The following is an 18,053-nucleotide window of genomic DNA, read 5'->3' as shown; positions in this document are numbered from 1 at the left end:
AATATAGGATACCCAAAAAACAAACGCCTAGATTTAGAGTTTTGCGGCCAAAGGGGTGCGTTAGCTACGCGTGTTTTTTTTCTAGTGCTGCTTATAAACAGTGCTGGTATTTAGAGTTCTCTGAAGGGCTGCGTTAGGCTCCAAAAAGGGAGCATACAGGCATATTTACCGCCACTTCAACTTACGGTAGCGGCTAGCTGGAAAAACGTGCTCGTGCACGATTTCCCCCTAGGAAACAATGGGGCAATTTGGGCTGAAAAAAAACCTAACACCTGCAAAAAAGCAGCGTTAAGCTCCTAACGCAGCCCCATTGTTTCCTATGGGGAAACACTTTCTAAGTCTGCACCTAACACTCTAACATGTACCCCGAGTCTAAACACCCCTAACCTTACACTTATTAACCCCTAATCTACCGTCCCCACTATCGCTGACCCCTGCATTATATTATTAACCCCTAATCTGCCGCTCCATACACCGCCGCAACCTACATTATACCTATGTACCCCTAATCTGCTGCCCCTAACATCGCCGACCCTTATATTATATTTATTAACCCCTAATCTGCCGCCAATAACGTCGCCGCTACCTACTTACACTTATTAACCCCTAATCTGCCGCACTCCCGCCTCACAAACCCTATATTAAATAGTATTAACCCCTAATCTGCCCTCCCTAACATCGCAGACACCTAACTTCAAGTATTAACCCCTACTCTGCCGACTGGACCTCGCCGCTACTCTAATAAATGTATTAACCCCCTAAAGCTAAGTCTAACCCTAACCCTAACACCCCCCTAAGTTAAATATAATTTTAATCTAACAAAATAAATTAAATATTATTAACTAAAGTCTTCCTATTTAAAACTAAATACTTACCTGTAAAATAAACCCTAATATAGCTACAATATAACAAATAATTATATTGTAGCTATTTTAGGATTTATATTTATTTTACAGGGAACTTTGTATTTATTTTAACTAGGTACAATAGCTATTAAATAGTTATTTACTATTTAATAGCTACCTAGTTAAAATAATTACAAAATTACCTGTAAAATAAATCCTAACTTAAGTTACAATTAAACCTAACACTACACTATCAATAAATAAATTAAATACATTTACTACCAATACCTACAATTAAATACAATTAAATAAACTAAACTAAATTACAAAAAAACCAAACACTAAATTACAAAAAATAAAAAAAGATTACAAGAATTTTAAGCTAATTACACCTACTCAAAGCCCCCTAATAAAATAACAAAGCCCCCCAAAATAAAAAAATTCCCTACCCTAATCTAAATTAAAATAGTTAACAGCTCTATTACCTTACCAGCCCTTAAAAGGGCTTTTTGCGGGGCATGCCCCAAAGAAATCAGCTCTTTTGCCTGTAAAAAAAACACAATACCACCCCCCAACATTACAACCCACTACCCACATACCCCTACTCTAACCCAAACCCCCCTTAAATAAACCTAACACTACCCCCCTGAAGATCTCCCTACCTTGAGTCGTCTTCACCCAACCGGGCCGAACTCTTCATCCGATGGACCAAAAGAAGACATCCGGAGCGGCAGAAGTCGTCATCCTATCCGGGCAGAAGAGGACATCTGGACCGGCAGACATCTTCATCCAAGCGGCATCTTCTATCTTCATCCATCCGACGAGGAGCGGCTCCATCTTCAAGACCTCCGGAGCAGAACATCCTTCTTCACCGACGACTACCGACGAATGAAGGTTCCTTTAAGTGACGTCATCCAAGATGGCGTCCCTCGAACTCCGATTGGGTGATAGGATTCTATCAGCCAATCGGAATTAAGGTAGGAAAAATCTGATTGGCTGATTGAATCAGCCAATCAGATTCAAGTTCAATCCGATTGGCTGATCCAATCAGCCAATCAGATTGAGCTTGCATTCTATTGGCTGATCGGAACAGCCAATAGAATGCGAGCTCAATCTGATTGGCTGATTAGGGGTACATAGGGATAATGTAGGTGGCGGCGGTGTGCGTTCGGCAGATTAGGGGTTAAAAATATTTATTAGAGTGGTGGCAATGTGGGGGGACCTCGGTTTAGGGGTATATAGGTAGTTTATGGGTGTTAGTGTACTTAGAGCACAGTAGTTAAGAGCTTTATAAACCGGCGTTAGCCCATAAAGCTCTTAACTACTGACTTTTTTCTGCGGATGGAGTTTTGTCGGTAGAGGCTCTATCGCTCACTTCAGCCAAGACTCTAAATACCAGTGTTAGGAAGATCCCATTGAAAAGATAGGATACGCAATTGGCGTAAGGGGATCTGCGGTATGGAAAAGTCGCGGCTTGGAAGTGAGCATTAGACCCTTTCCTGGCTGACTCTAAATACCAGTGGGCAGTAAAAAGCAGCGTTAGGAGCCCTTAACGCTGCTTTTGACGGCTAACGCAGAACTCTAGGCGAAAGAAAAAAATTGATCATAGAAGAAAATTGGAAAGTTGTTTAAAATTACAGATGTGCATTCGGGCTTTGGACAAATGCATCGAGTTTATTTATATACGAACAGCCGAATACATTATTTGACAAACTGATGAAAAACAAATGATTGCTTAGCTAAATCAATTTGTTTATACAGTTTGGCACCAAACAAAAAGGTGCAGGAATGGGGAATTAGTTATTTTGTTTGGTTAATAAGCTCCTTGGTTTGTATTGATGTACAGTTGGTCTTACCACTCATTTGTCCATTGTCCCCTGTTCAATCCTGCTATAGTATTACTAATAACTGATGTTAAGGACAGCGGGTCAGTCACTAAAAGCTGGATATTATTCATACAGAGTTTTTTTTGTTTTTTTTTAAATATGTTTTTATTTATTTTCAATTTAAGACAAACAGGACATCATAGACATTTATGAATACAGGACCAAAATGGATGTAAATTATTATACAGCATTTCTAACATTAAGTCACTTAAAACATGTTCAAATCAGGACGGTAAGACAGGATTATGACCCTAGCTCATGAACACCCAGGACCCCCTCGTCCATCTCCCTATCTGATAACGTAAACAAGAACTTTACGAGTTATTTCTTAATCTATATTTATATGATTCCCACAGAAATAACATGTCCTCATATAAGTCCATCTTTCCACCTTTAAGGTAGTAAAATCTTTCAAGTATGAGGTCTGCATCTACCAATGCAGACCACTCATTAATATTTGGGATTGTAGGTGTCTTCCAGTTTCTAGGTATCATTTGTTTAGCTACATTGATCATTATTAGGAATAATTGCCTTCTAATCTTGCATGAGATTTGAGGAATTTCGGATAGATAAATTATTTCTAGGTTTGGGATCAGTTGTGTGTGTAATACCGCGTTAATTTCTACAAAGATTTTTCCCCAAAAAAACATTTATAGGATCACATTTCCACCAGATATGGCTCATATTACCAATCTGGTCCCCGCATCTCCAGCATATGTTGGAGCATTTTTTGAATATATAATTTATTTTTGCAGGGGTTAGATACCACCTCATGAATATTTTGATATTAGTTTCTTTGGCTTTGGAAGAATGGGCAGACTTTGGTAAGCTTCTGAATCTACAGTACCAAGCTTTGGGTGAAGTATTAGTTCCCATTTCCTTGTCCCAGCTTTTTGTATAAGTTGGAAGGTTGGGAAACCTATTATTTATGACTATTTTATATAGATTAGATATGGACTTCAGGGATTTCCCACCAGACATGCAAGCCTGTTCAAATTGCGTTGGCTGTCTAATAAAATCTGACTTATTTCTGTGTGAGTATATAAAATGTCTGGTTTGATGGTATCGAAACCAGGAGGAGAAAAATGGTATTCTCAAATCATTGAGTTGTTGTTTAGTTTTTAACTTGCCTTTTTCTGTGATCATGAAGATGGGGATTCTAGAGATAGGGGTGTTATCATATGTTTGTTGAGACCTGGAGGGAAGTCTGTATTTAGTAGTAATTTCGTGAGGGGTGAAAATTTGGTAGAGATATTTTTGTAAGTTTTAAGTATGTATCTCCAATCTTTATAAGTTTCGTTTGTGGTGGATAGTTTGGAGATAACCGATTGCTTTAATGATGGGATATCCCAACAACAGCTACCCAAGTTCTCTTCCGCTGCCAGAAAGTTTTCTACTTGCACCCAACTTTTAGAATTTGTTTCATTGAAACCGCACCACTCTGCTACTCTCTGGAGAGAGACTGCTAGTTTATACGAATGAAGGTGTGGGATTCCCAATCCCCCCCTATCTGAGAACCTGAAAACTGTACTCTTATTGATACAAGGAATCTTTTTACCCCACACATAGTTGTTAATGATTTTCTGTAGGACATCTAAGTCCTTTGATATATTGTGTATGGGGACCGTCTGCAAAATATACAAAACTTTGGGTAAAAGTACCATTTTTGTAGCTTGGATACGCCCTAACCAGGAAATGTTCTTTAGAGACCAGGAGGACGTTAATGACGAAAATTCACTGATCAGCCCCCCATAGTTAAGTAAGCGTGTTTGTTGTAACTCAGGGGAAAGAAATATACCTAGGTATTTTAGGCATTTTGGTTGAACTTTCAGAGGACAACTAGATCTGATGGATTCCAGGGTTTGAGGGGAGATATTCACCGGTAAGAACTCTGATTTTGACAAGTTAACTAGGAAGTTAGAGACATCCCCAAATATGGATATCTCCTGCATTGCGTGGGAGATGGAGTTTAATGGGTCTGACAGGGTTAAAAGCAGGTCATCTGCAAATATTGCTAGCTTGTGCGATCTTGCTCCTATGTCAATACCCTGTACATTAGGGTTTGCTCTAAGCCTAGTGGCCAGTGGTTCCATCGATAAAATAAACAACAAAGGGGATAAGGGACATCCCTGTCTAGACCCATTTCTTATTTCGAATGGCTCTGACAAAGTGCCATTTACTTTTACCTGGGCCGTAGGGTTAGAGTATAGTGCTAGGATTTTCTGTATAAAGGGGATGGGGAAACCAAATTGTCGTAGTGTCCAGTCAAGGTACGTCCAGTCAAGTCTGTCAAATGCCTTTTCGGCGTCAGTCGAGAGAAATATGTAAGGAGATTTTGTTTTGACTACGTATTCAATTAGGTTAAGAACTTTGACAGTATTGTCCTTGGCCTCCCTGTTAGGTACAAAGCCCGCCTGGTCTTGGTGTATTAGATGTGGGAGGATTACATTTATACGAGTTGCTAAGATTTTGGCGTAGACTTTTAAGTCAATGTTAAGGAGGGATATTGGGCGGAAATTGGCCGGTTTATCTGGGGTTTTCCCAGGTTTTTCCAAAACCGTAATATTGGCCTGGAGCATAGAGTCTGGGAAGGGAGAGGAGGGTTATATTGAATTAAAGAGATTAACTAAGTATGGCGCCAAAATCTTCGCGAAAGTTTTATAATAAAGGCCCGTAAAGCCATCTGGACCTGGAGCTTTATTGAGTTTTAATAGCTTTATAATGTCTAATACCTCTTTGATGGAGATGGGCTGGGTTAGGGCTGCTTTCTGTTCTGATTTTATTTGTGGCAATATGACTTGGTCTAGATACTGGCGGCATTTGAAAGAGTGAAAGTCAGCATCTCTATTGGGAAATAAATTGTACAGCTTATGATAAAATGTCTTAAATTCAGATGCAATGGACATGGTATCTTCTTTACTTTTGCCCGCTGTATTTTGGATAGAGTGAATATATGTAGCTCGCTGCTGTTTTTTAAGAGCCCTAGCTAACCATCTTCCAGATTTATTACCCTCTTCGTAGAAAGTTTGATTAAGAGATAGTACCTGTTGCTGGGTGTGGATCTGCAAGGCAGCATTAAATTGATTTCTTTTAGCTTTCAAATTTTCAAAAATTTGAGTGTCTCCTGGGGATTTTTTGTGTAGGAGGTCTAATTCTGATATCTCTTTAGCTAGCTTTGTGTGTGTTTCCCTGTTCTGTTTTATTTATTGGGCCTTCAATTTGAGGAATTCACCCCTAATGGTGCATTTGTGAGCTTCCCAGAGAATTTTGTGGTTGATGTCTGGGGTATTATTTATTGAAAAGTACGATTTAATTATCTTAGACACTTAGTCACTTAGTCACTAATCCGCTTTTTCCCCTTGAGTAAGGATTTGTCTAGTCTCCACTGGTAAGTGTGGAGAGGGGCTGAGGGCCAAGCTAACCTACAGCTAACCAAGGAGTGGTCTGACCATGTGGAGTGTATTATTTTTGCTTCTTTTATGAAAGAGAGTGCTAAATGGTCCACGAAAATATAGTCTAGTCTAGAGTAACTTTTCTGAGGGTTAGAAAAAAAGGTGAAGTCTTTTTTTTGTTCATTTAAGTACCTCCATGAATCATGGAGTCCTAATAACTTTAGATTTTGCCAAATGGATTCTAGATGTGGAGTTTTAATTCTGGTGTCAGGATTTGTGCAGTCAAGAGCAGAGTCGAGAGGGACATTTAAATCACCAGCGGTCACCAAGGGACCTCTGGAGTGTTGCAGGATACTGTCAGTAATTGTCATAATGAACCTATGTTGATTCCTATTTGGTGCATAAAAGTTCACTAGGGTTACGGGTTTGCCATATAAAAGTCCTGTGAGGCATAATAATCTTCCCTCCTTATCCTTTTCAATATGGGTTTTGGTAAATGGTATAGATCTATGTATTAAAATGCAAACTCCATTGATTTTTTTTGAGGGATGAGTGCTGTGAAAATGCTGAGGGTAGTGTGATGAGAGGAAATTAGGGGTATGTTTGGATTTAAAATGGGTCTCCTGGAGCATGATTATCTGGCCTCCCTTCCTGTGCAAATCTAAGAGAGCTAGTCTACGTTTTTTATGGCAGTTTAAACCCTTAGTATTTTGTGTGATGATGTTCAATACCTGAGAGTGTAGTGTAGTCCCACTAGCCATATATTATATATCTTCCCCTCCTGTATCTGCGTGTGTGTCTATGCCTCCTCGAGGTGGGTCCTAGGTGATCAGTCCTGTAATTACATAAAAACAAACAAAACAAGCAAACATACAAATACAAAACAAACACATAGCAAATAACATTCCTCTCAAAAAGAGAGGGACATGACAATCCAAAATAAAAAATTCTGGAAAGTAGGATTATATCCCAACTGGCTAAGAATATATTAACAGTCAGTTGTTGAGTGTGAGAGTTAATCTAGAACTAGAACTGTACAAAGAATAACTATAACTATTTTCTACATAAACAAGGCCTTTTATTAGCCTAACCTTTTTACCTTTAAATTTGGTGAGTTAACTACTAACAGAAACATAGGTATATTACCACTAGATCATCAGAAGATCCCCCTTAACAAGTGGGGGGGGGAACAAAAGGATGAGTCAGAGCATAGGCTCCACTGGATAGATTAGTGAGTCCAATGATAAGTCATCACCCTGGGCCAGAGATAGCAGTGGGGCCAGCCCCTGCGTTTCTTCTTGTCTTCCTCTGTGCTGTTTGTTGCCATTATTTCCTCTGTGGTAAGGGAGTGATATCTAAGCTCGCCATCTGATCTTTGGAGGACAATTGATTACCAGACATGTCTGGCGGTGTGATGTCCAGTTCCTTGCAGATTTTAGGAATGTCACTTTGAGATAGGCAGATGAAGCGTCGGCCCTTGTAGACAATAATTAGTTGGAATGAGAAGCCCCATCTATATGGAATGTTCTGTTTTCTTAGTGTTGAGGTTAGAGGTTTAAGATCCCTTCTTTTGATTAGAGTTCTTTGGGATAGATCTGCGAATATTTGAAGATCCACATTCTCAAATTTAATAGGCTGATGTTCTCTGGCAAGCTTCATTATCTCCTCTTTGACTTGGTAATTCGTAATGCGTGCTATTACGTCCCTAGGAGGTTGTGAATCTGTTGGCTTTGGTCTTAGGGCTCTGTGTACTCTATCAATTTCAACTTTAAGTGGTGTTTCAGTTTTTTTGAGAAAGTTGTACAAATCCTGCAGATAATGATCTAAATCTGATTGAGAAATAGTCTCTGGGATGCCCCTGATCCTTATATTGTGTCTTCTGGATCTATTTTCTGCATCATCAACCTTATCTTCTAACTCTTGTATTGTGGAGCCTTGTCCCCTGATGATATTATGCAAGTCTGTGATTGCTGAGGCATGAGAGTCCTGGATGTTTTCAACAGCTTCCACCCTGTGCCCTATGTCCAAGATTTCTTTTTTTAGATCACTGATTTCTTCTTTAATGCAATCCCTGACTTGAGATATTAGGTTGGAAAAGTCCTTCTTAGATGGTATAGACTCAAAGAAAGCTTTAGGCACAGTAATGGCGTCAGCTATGGTATCTGTATCAGATTCAGAAGAGGAAGATGCCTCTGCAAAATCCTGATCCTCTGTGGCTGCATTTACTGACAATTTAGGCTCAATAGTTTTGAAAAAATTATTTACCGAAGGTGTTTTATTGCTTTTGGGCCTCACGCCATTGCCTTTTTTAGAATGCTTTTTTGGTGACATCTTAGAAGAGCAAGCAGGCAAATATCCCTGGTGCTAAAAATTATAAGTGCGTATCTGCGTGATAAAGGAGGTGACTGTATTGTGAGGCTTTTAATATTGGCAGCAATTATTAAAGTTCATACAGTCCCTTTGTGTGGCTTTAAATCCTGAGTTCGATCAGCATGAAAGCTGTGTGCCAGCGCCTTATTAGTATGTGGTGGAGGAGTGAGGCCTAGGCAGGGCTTTGTACATGTTATATATTGTCCTCAAGGCCTATGATGACAGCAAACTTTTCTTTCACATAGCCCCCACTGATAGATTTTATAAAGAACAAGGGACCTGTGTTGTAGAATTATTTAGCAGAGTCTCATTTTCAAGTAAGCATTAGGCGTTTTTTTTTTCCACCTCCGTATAGCCACGTGGTGGCCGTTACACTGAGTCCCTTAAGATGTATGAGGTGTTAGATTTTTTTTTGAGGAACTGACCCCCACTTGCCCTCCAGCCTCTCACCTCATCCGTTGAAACCTTGTTGTGTCCGAGCCGCTGCGGACCAGCTGGTTTTCGTGTCTAGCTAATGGGCAGCTCTGCCCGTCTCCGCCGTGAAAGTCTTGCGGTATATCAGCTGACCGAGGTGTCTGTCGCTCCCCTGGGGTCCCCGGAGCAAAGCCGCCGGTCTCTTGATATAGTACCCCACTTATTCTTACTCCGACTGGTGTGGTGGATATTCTTTTTCCCGGTTCTTAGCCAGTTTGGTAGCTGGAGCTAATTCATGCCGTGGCCATCTTCTAGGCTGGCTAGCTCCGCCCCCTCATACAGAGTTTTATGTAGAGATAAACAGATACATAACCGGCAAAAACGAATTGCCAAACTGGTATCTATAAGAGGCGCCAAAAAATGAACAATGAATGAATTATAAGGTGAGTAGTAAATACAATAAAATATTTTGACAGATATACAGTAATAAATAGAATATGTAAAAATTAAAATATATAACACATATGTTGCACAATGATCAAATAACAAATGAAATACTGTAAAGTCATATATAGCAAATATCCAAATGTGAAGCATAGTGTTGTGGATCATTTTAAAGAATTCCATTCGAGTAACCCAGATGACCTAAAAATAAAGGTAATAGATTGGATCCCACATAAATTAGGGGGCACAAATTGTCTCATGCAACTGAGAAGGCGTGAGACTTTTGGATCACAGAGCTAAAAAGTCTCTATCCAATCGGATTAAATATTGATTTAGATTTGGCAGCTTTCACATAGGAAAGGTTGCTATACAAAATATGTAATTAATCAGATCTGGGGAGGAATGTGTTAAAATTAGAAACCAAGGGGGCTTAAGAACATTTAGCAAGAGATAATTTAGTTATTAGGATTTTATAGAATATATTTTAAATTTGTTAAGGAAAATATTAAGTTGCTTAGCACTTGTGTCTATGAAGTTCATATTTAAAAATTTAAAAATTCAAATATTCTGAGATTTATTTTTGTTTGTAAAATTTCTTTTGTTTCTTGGCAACATCTTAGCAGCCCCATGGCAGGAATTAATATGAGTCAGGCAGTAATCAGCTGGATAATAGCAATTTATGGGAACAGCGTGTTAGACAGAGGGCCATTAATTTATTAGATCCAAAATACACATTGGGAAATATAGAAGATCCCACTAATCAGTTCAGTTTGCTGGAAAAATTACTTATATCAGAAGTTAAAGAATGGCAAGATCTTATTCTCCTGGATAATTACATCATGCATGATGTGATTCCTAGGGGACTAAGGATCTTTAAATTTCCTGCATTTGAACTAGAAGATGTGGAATTCTCAACCGAGTGGGAAACAGCTTTACGTAATTGTTCCACAACTTTAATACAAATTCGTATTAAATACAGAGAATATAAATTGGGCAAATTAAATGAACAAATTGCGGACACAATTGTAAGCATTAATCCGTTTTTGAAGGAAGAAAAGTGGAAAAATGTAAGTGTAAGTATAAAGAATAGAGTAAATTCCTTAGAGAGTACGGTTCTAGCTAATAAAACTGAGAAATTGGGAAGGGATATAAAAGATTTTAAAGAAGATAAGGTATATTCTTATAAGAGAAAGACAAATAAACCAAAAAATAAACCTTCCCAAAATTTAAATATGATTCCAGCTAGAGAGGGCCAGGGTGAAAGAATTACTTATCAAGGGGGTCCTAATAGGGAACAAAAATTGAAATATTCCAATAATTATGAAAAAGTTCTGTCCCCAAAACATCTAGAGACTACAAATTTAGATAAATCTAACACTACCCCCCTGAAGATCTCCCTACCTGGAGTCGTCTTCACCCAACCGGGCCGAACTCTTCATCCGATGGACCAAAGGAAGACATCCGGAGTGGCAGAAGTCTTCATCCTATCCGGGCAGAAGAGGACATCTGGACCGGCAGACATCTTCATCCAAGCGGCATCTTCTATCTTCATCCATCCGACGAGGAGCGGCTCCATCTTCAAGACCTCCGGAGCAGAACATCCTTCTTCACCGACGACTACCGACGAATGAAGGTTCCTTTAAGTGACGTCATCCAAGATGGCGTCCCTCGAACTCCGATTGGGTGATAGAATCCTATCAGCCAATCGGAATTAAGGTAGGAAAAATCTGATTGGCTGATTGAATCAGCCAATCAGATTCAAGTTCAATCCGATTGGCTGATCCAATCAGCCAATCAGATTGAGCTTGCATTCTATTGGCTGATCGGAACAGCCAATAGAATGCGAGCTCAATCTGATTGGCTGATTAGGGGTACATAGGGATAATGTAGGTGGCGGCGGTGTGCGTTCGGCAGATTAGGGGTTAAAAATATTTATTAGAGTGGTGGCGATGTGGGGGGACCTCGGTTTAGGGGTATATAGGTAGTTTATGGGTGTTAGTGTACTTAGAGCACAGTAGTTAAGAGCTTTATAAACCAGCGTTAGCCCATAAAGCTCTTAACTACTGACTTTTTTCTGCGGATGGAGTTTTGTCGGTAGAGGCTCTATCGCTCACTTCAGCCAAGACTCTAAATACCAGCGTTAGGAAGATCCCATTGAAAAGATAGGATACGCAATTGGCGTAAGGGGATCTGCGGTATGGAAAAGTCGCGGCTTGGAAGTGAGCATTAGACCCTTTCCTGGCTGACTCTAAATACCAGTGGGCAGTAAAAAGCAGCGTTAGGAGCCCTTAACGCTGCTTTTGACGGCTAACGCAGAACTCTAGGCGAAAGAAAAAAATTGATCATAGAAGAAAATTGGAAAGTTGTTTAAAATTACAGATGTGCATTCGGGCTTTGGACAAATGCATCGAGTTTATTTATATACGAACAGCCGAAAACATTATTTGACAAACTGATGAAAAACAAATGATTGCTTTGCTAAATCAATTTGTTTATACAGTTTGGCACCAAACAAAAAGGTGCAGGAATGGGGAATTAGTTATTTTGTTTGGTTAATAAGCTCATTTGTTTGTATTGATGTACAGTTGGTCTTACCACTCATTTGTCCATTGTCCCCTGTTCAATCCTGCTATAGTATTACTAATAACTGATGTTAAGGACAGCGGGTCAGTCACTAAAAGCTGGATATTATTCATACAGAGTTTTTTTGTTTTTTTTTTAAATATGTTTTTATTTATTTTCAATTTCAGACAAACAGGACATCATAAACATTTATGAATACAGGACCAAAATGGATGTAAATTATTATACAGCATTTCTAACATTAAGTCACTTAAAACATGTTCAAATCAGGACAGTAAGACAGGATTATGACCCTAGCTCATGAACACCCAGGACCCCCTCGTCCATCTCCCTATCTGATAACGTAAACAAGAACTTTACGAGTTATTTCTTAATCTATATTTATATGATTCCCACAGAAATAACATGTCCTCATATAAGTCCATCTTTCCACCTTTAAGGTAGTAAAATCTTTCAAGTATGAGGTCTGCATCTACCAATGCAGACCACTCATTAATATTTGGGATTGTAGGTGTCTTCCAGTTTCTAGGTATCATTTGTTTAGCTACATTGATCATTATTAGGAATAATTGCCTTCTAATCTTGCATGAGATTTGAGGAATTTCGGATAGATAAATTATTTCTAGGTTTGGGATCAGTTGTGTGTGTAATACCGCGTTAATTTCTACAAAGATTTTTCCCCAAAAAACATTTATAGGATCACATTTCCACCAGATATGGCTCATATTACCAATCTGGTCCCCGCATCTCCAGCATATGTTGGAGCATTTTTTGAATATATTATTTATTTTTGCAGGGGTTAGATACCACCTCATGAATATTTTGATATTAGTTTCTTTGGCTTTGGAAGAATGGGCAGACTTTGGTAAGCTTCTGAATCTACAGTACAAAGCTTTGGGTGAAGTATTAGTTCCCATTTCCTTGTCCCAGCTTTTTGTATAAGTTGGAAGGTTGGGAAACCTATTATTTATGACTATTTTATATAGAGTAGATATGGACTTCAGGGATTTCCCACCAAACATGCAAGCCTGTTCAAATTGCGTTGGCTGTCTAATAAAATCTGACTTATTTCTGTGTGAGTATATAAATGTCTGGTTTGATGGTATCGAAACCAGGAGGAGAAAAATGGTATTCTCAAATCATTGAGTTGTTGTTTAGTTTTTAACTTGCCTTTTTCTGTGATCATGAAGATGGGGATTCTAGAGATAGGGGTGTTATCATATGTTCGTTGAGACCTGGAGGGAAGTCTGTATTTAGTAGTAATTTCGTGAGGGGTGAAAATTTGGTAGAGATATTTTTGTAAGTTTTAAGTATGTATCGCCAATCTTTCCAAGTTTCGTTTGTGGTGGATAGTTTGGAGATAACCGATTGCTTTAATGATGGGATATCCCAACAACAGCTACCCAAGTTCTCTTCCGCTGCCAGAAAGTTTTCTACTTGCACCCAACTTTTAGAATTTGTTTCATTGAAACCGCACCACTCTGCTACTCTCTGGAGAGAGACTGCTAGTTTATACGAATGAAGGTGTGGGATTCCCAATTCCCCCCCTATCTGAGAACCTGAAAACTGTACTCTTATTGATACAAGGAATCTTTTTACCCCACACATAGTTGTTAATGATTTTCTGTAGGACATCTAAGTCCTTTGATATATTGTGTATGGGGACCGTCTGCAAAATATACAAAACTTTGGGTAAAAGTACCATTTTTGTAGCTTGGATACGCCCTAACCAGGAAATGTTCTTTAGAGACCAGGAGGACGTTAATGACGAAAATTCACTGATCAGCCCCCCCATAGTTAAGTAAGCGTGTTTGTTGTAACTCAGGGGAAAGAAATATACCTAGGTATTTTAGGCATTTTGGTTGAACTTTCAGAGGACAACTAGATCTGATGGATTCCAGGGTTTGAGGGGAGATATTCACCGGTAAGAACTCTGATTTTGACAAGTTAACTAGGAAGTTAGAGACATCCCCAAATATGGATATCTCCTGCATTGCGTGGGAGATGGAGTTTAATGGGTCTGACAGGGTTAAAAGCAGGTCATCTGCAAATATTGCTAGCTTGTGCGATCTTGCTCCTATGTCAATACCCTGTACATTAGGGTTTGCGCTAAGCCTAGTGGCCAGTGGTTCCATCGATAAAATAAACAACAAAGGGGATAAGGGACATCCCTGTCTAGACCCATTTCTTATTTCGAATGGCTCTGACAAAGTGCCATTTACTTTTACCTGGGCCGTAGGGTTAGAGTATAGTGCTAGGATTTTCTGTATAAAGGGGATGGGGAAACCAAATCGTCGTAGTGTCCAGTCAAGGTACGTCCAGTCAAGTCTGTCAAATGCCTTTTCGGCGTCAGTCGAGAGAAATATGTAAGGAGATTTTGTTTTGACTACGTATTCAATTAGGTTAAGAACTTTGACAGTATTGTCCTTGGCCTCCCTGTTAGGTACAAAGCCCGCCTGGTCTTGGTGTATTAGATGCGGGAGGATTACATTTATACGAGTTGCTAAGATTTTGGCGTAGACTTTTAAGTCAATGTTAAGGAGGGATATTGGGCGGAAATTGGCCGGTTTATCTGGGGTTTTCCCAGGTTTTTCCAAAACCGTAATATTGGCCTGGAGCATAGAGTCTGGGAAGGGAGAGGAGGGTTATATTGAATTAAAGAGATTAACTAAGTATGGCGCCAAAATCTTCGCGAAAGTTTTATAATAAAGGCCCGTAAAGCCATCTGGACCTGGAGCTTTATTGAGTTTTAATAGCTTTATAACGTCTAATACCTCTTTGATGGAGATGGGCTGGGTTAGGGCTGCTTTCTGTTCTGATTTTATTTGTGGCAATATGACTTGGTCTAGATACTGGCGGCATTTGAAAGAGTGAGAGTCAGCATCTCTATTGGGAAATAAATTGTACAGCTTATGATAAAATGTCTTAAATTCAGATGCAATGGACATGGTATCTTCTTTACTTTTGCCCGCTGTATTTTGGATAGAGTGAATATATGTAGCTCGCTGCTGTTTTTTAAGAGCCCTAGCTAGCCATCTTCCAGAATTATTACCCTCTTGGTAGAAAGTTTGATTAAGAGATAGTACCTGTTGCTGGGTGTGGATCTGCAAGGCAGCATTAAATTGATTTCTTTTAGCTTTCAAATTTTCAAAAATTTGAGTGTCTCCTGGGGATTTTTTGTGTAGGAGGTCTAATTCTGATATCTCTTTAGCTAGCTTTGTGTGTGTTTCCCTGTTCTGTTTTATTTATTGGGCCTTCAATTTGAGGAATTCACCCCTAATGGTGCCTTTGTGAGCTTCCCAGAGAATTTTGTGGTTGATGTCTGGGGTATTATTTATTGAAAAGTACGATTTAATTATCTTAGACACTTAGTCACTTAGTCACTAATCCGCTTTTTCCCCTTGAGTAAGGATTTGTCTAGTCTCCACTGGTAAGTGTGGAGAGGGGCTGAGGGCCAAGCTAACCTACAGCTAACCAAGGAGTGGTCTGACCATGTGGAGTGTATTATTTTTGCTTCTTTTATGAAAGAGAGTGCTAAATGGTCCACGAAAATATAGTCTAGTCTAGAGTAACTTTTCTGAGGGTTAGAAAAAAAGGTGAAGTCTTTTTTTTGTTCATTTAAGTACCTCCATGAATCATGGAGTCCTAATAACTTTAGATTTTGCCAAATGGATTCTAGATGTGGAGTTTTAATTCTGGTGTCAGGATTTGTGCAGTCAAGAGCAGAGTCGAGAGGGACATTTAAATCACCAGCGGTCACCAAGGGACCTCTGGAGTGTTGCAGGATACTGTCAGTAATTGTCATAATGAACCTATGTTGATTCCTGTTTGGTGCATAAAAGTTCACTAGGGTTACGGGTTTGCCATATAAAAGTCCTGTGAGGCATAATAATCTTCCCTCCTTATCCTTTTCAATATGGGTTTTGGTAAATGGTATAGATCTATGTATTAAAATGCAAACTCCATTGATTTTTTTTGAGGGATGAGTGCTGTGAAAATGCTGAGGGTAGTGTGATGAGAGGAAATTAGGGGTATGTTTGGATTTAAAATGGGTCTCCTGGAGCATGATTATCTGGCCTCCCTTCCTGTGCAAATCTAAGAGAGCTAGTCTACGTTTTTTAGGGCAGTTTAAACCCTTAGTATTTTGTGTGATGATGTTCAATACCTGAGAGTGTAGTGTAGTCCCACTAGCCATATATTATATCTTCCCCTCCTGTATCTGCGTGTGTGTCTATGCCTCCTCGAGGTGGGTCCTAGGTGATCAGTCCTGTAATTACATAAAAACAAACAAAACAAGCAAACATACAAATACAAAACAAACACATAGCAAATAACATTCCTCTCAAAAAGAGAGGGACATGACAATCCAAAATACAAAATTCTGGAAAGTAGGATTATATCCCAACTGGCTAAGAATATATTAACAGTCAGTTGTTGAGTGTGAGAGTTAATCTAGAACTAGAACTGTACAAAGAATAACTATAACTATTTTCTACATAAACAAGGCCTTTTATTAGCCTAACCTTTTTACCTTTAAATTTGGTGAGTTAACTACTAACAGAAACATAGGTATATTACCACTAGATCATCAGCAGATCCCCCTTAACAAGTGGGGGGGGGGAACAAAAGGATGAGTCAGAGCATAGGCTCCACTGGATAGATTAGTGAGTCCAATGATAAGTCATCACTCTGGGCCAGAGATAGCAGTGGGGCCAGCCCCTGCGTTTCTTCTTGTCTTCCTCTGTGCTGTTTGTTGCCATTCTTTCCTCTGTGGTAAGGGAGTGATATCTAAGCTCGCCATCTGATCTTTGGAGGACAATTGATTACCAGACATGTCTGGCGGTGTGATGTCCAGTTCCTTGCAGATTTTAGGAATGTCACTTTGAGATAGGCAGATGAAGCGTCTGCCCTTGTAGACAATAATTAGTTGGAATGAGAAGCCCCATCTATATGGAATGTTCTGTTTTCTTAGTGTTGAGGTTAGAGGTTTAAGATCCCTTCTTTTGGTTAGAGTTCTTTGGGATAGATCTGCGAATATTTGAAGATCCACATTCTCAAATTTAATAGGCTGATGTTCTCTGGCAAGCTTCATTATCTCCTCTTTGACTTGGTAATTCGTAATGCGTGCTATTACGTCCCTAGGAGGTTGTGAATCTGTTGGCTTTGGTCTTAGGGCTCTGTGTACTCTATCAATTTCAACTTTAAGTGGTGTTTCAGTTTTTTTGAGAAAGTTGTACAAATCCTGCAGATAATGATCTAAATCTGATTGAGAAATAGTCTCTGGGATGCCCCTGATCCTTATATTGTGTCTTCTGGATCTATTTTCTGCATCATCAACCTTATCTTCTAACTCTTGTATTGTGGAGCCTTGTCCCCTGATGATATTATGCAAGTCTGTGATTGCTGAGGCATGAGAGTCCTGGATGTTTTCAACAGCTTCCACCCTGTGCCCTATGTCCAAGATTTCTTTTTTTAGATCACTGATTTCTTCTTTAATGCAATCCCTGACTTGAGATATTAGGTTGGAAAAGTCCTTCTTAGATGGTATAGACTCAAAGAAAGCTTTAGGCACAGTAATGGCGTCAGCTATGGTATCTGTATCAGATTCAGAAGAGGAAGATGCCTCTGCAAAATCCTGATCCTCTGTGGCTGCATTTACTGACAATTTAGGCTCAATAGTTTTGAAAAAATTATTTACCGAAGGTGTTTTATTGCTTTTGGGCCTCACGCCATTGCCTTTTTTAGAATGCTTTTTTGGTGACATCTTAGAAGAGCAAGCAGGCAAATATCCCTGGTGCTAAAAATTATAAGTGCGTATCTGCGTGATAAAGGAGGTGACTGTATTGTGAGGCTTTTAATATTGGCAGCAATTATTAAAGTTCATACAGTCCCTTTGTGTGGCTTTAAATCCTGAGTTCGATCAGCATGAAAGCTGTGTGCCAGCGCCTTATTAGTATGTGGTGGAGGAGTGAGGCCTAGGCAGGGCTTTGTACATGTTATATATTGTCCTCAAGGCCTATGATGACAGCAAACTTTTCTTTCACATAGCCCCCACTGATAGATTTTATAAAGAACAAGGGACCTGTGTTGTAGAATTATTTAGCAGAGTCTCATTTTCA

Source organism: Bombina bombina, chromosome 1 (genome assembly GCF_027579735.1).
Source record: "Bombina bombina isolate aBomBom1 chromosome 1, aBomBom1.pri, whole genome shotgun sequence".
In the NCBI taxonomy this organism is placed as follows: Eukaryota; Metazoa; Chordata; class Amphibia; order Anura; family Bombinatoridae; genus Bombina; species Bombina bombina.
Note: the sequence above shows the minus strand (reverse complement) of the source record.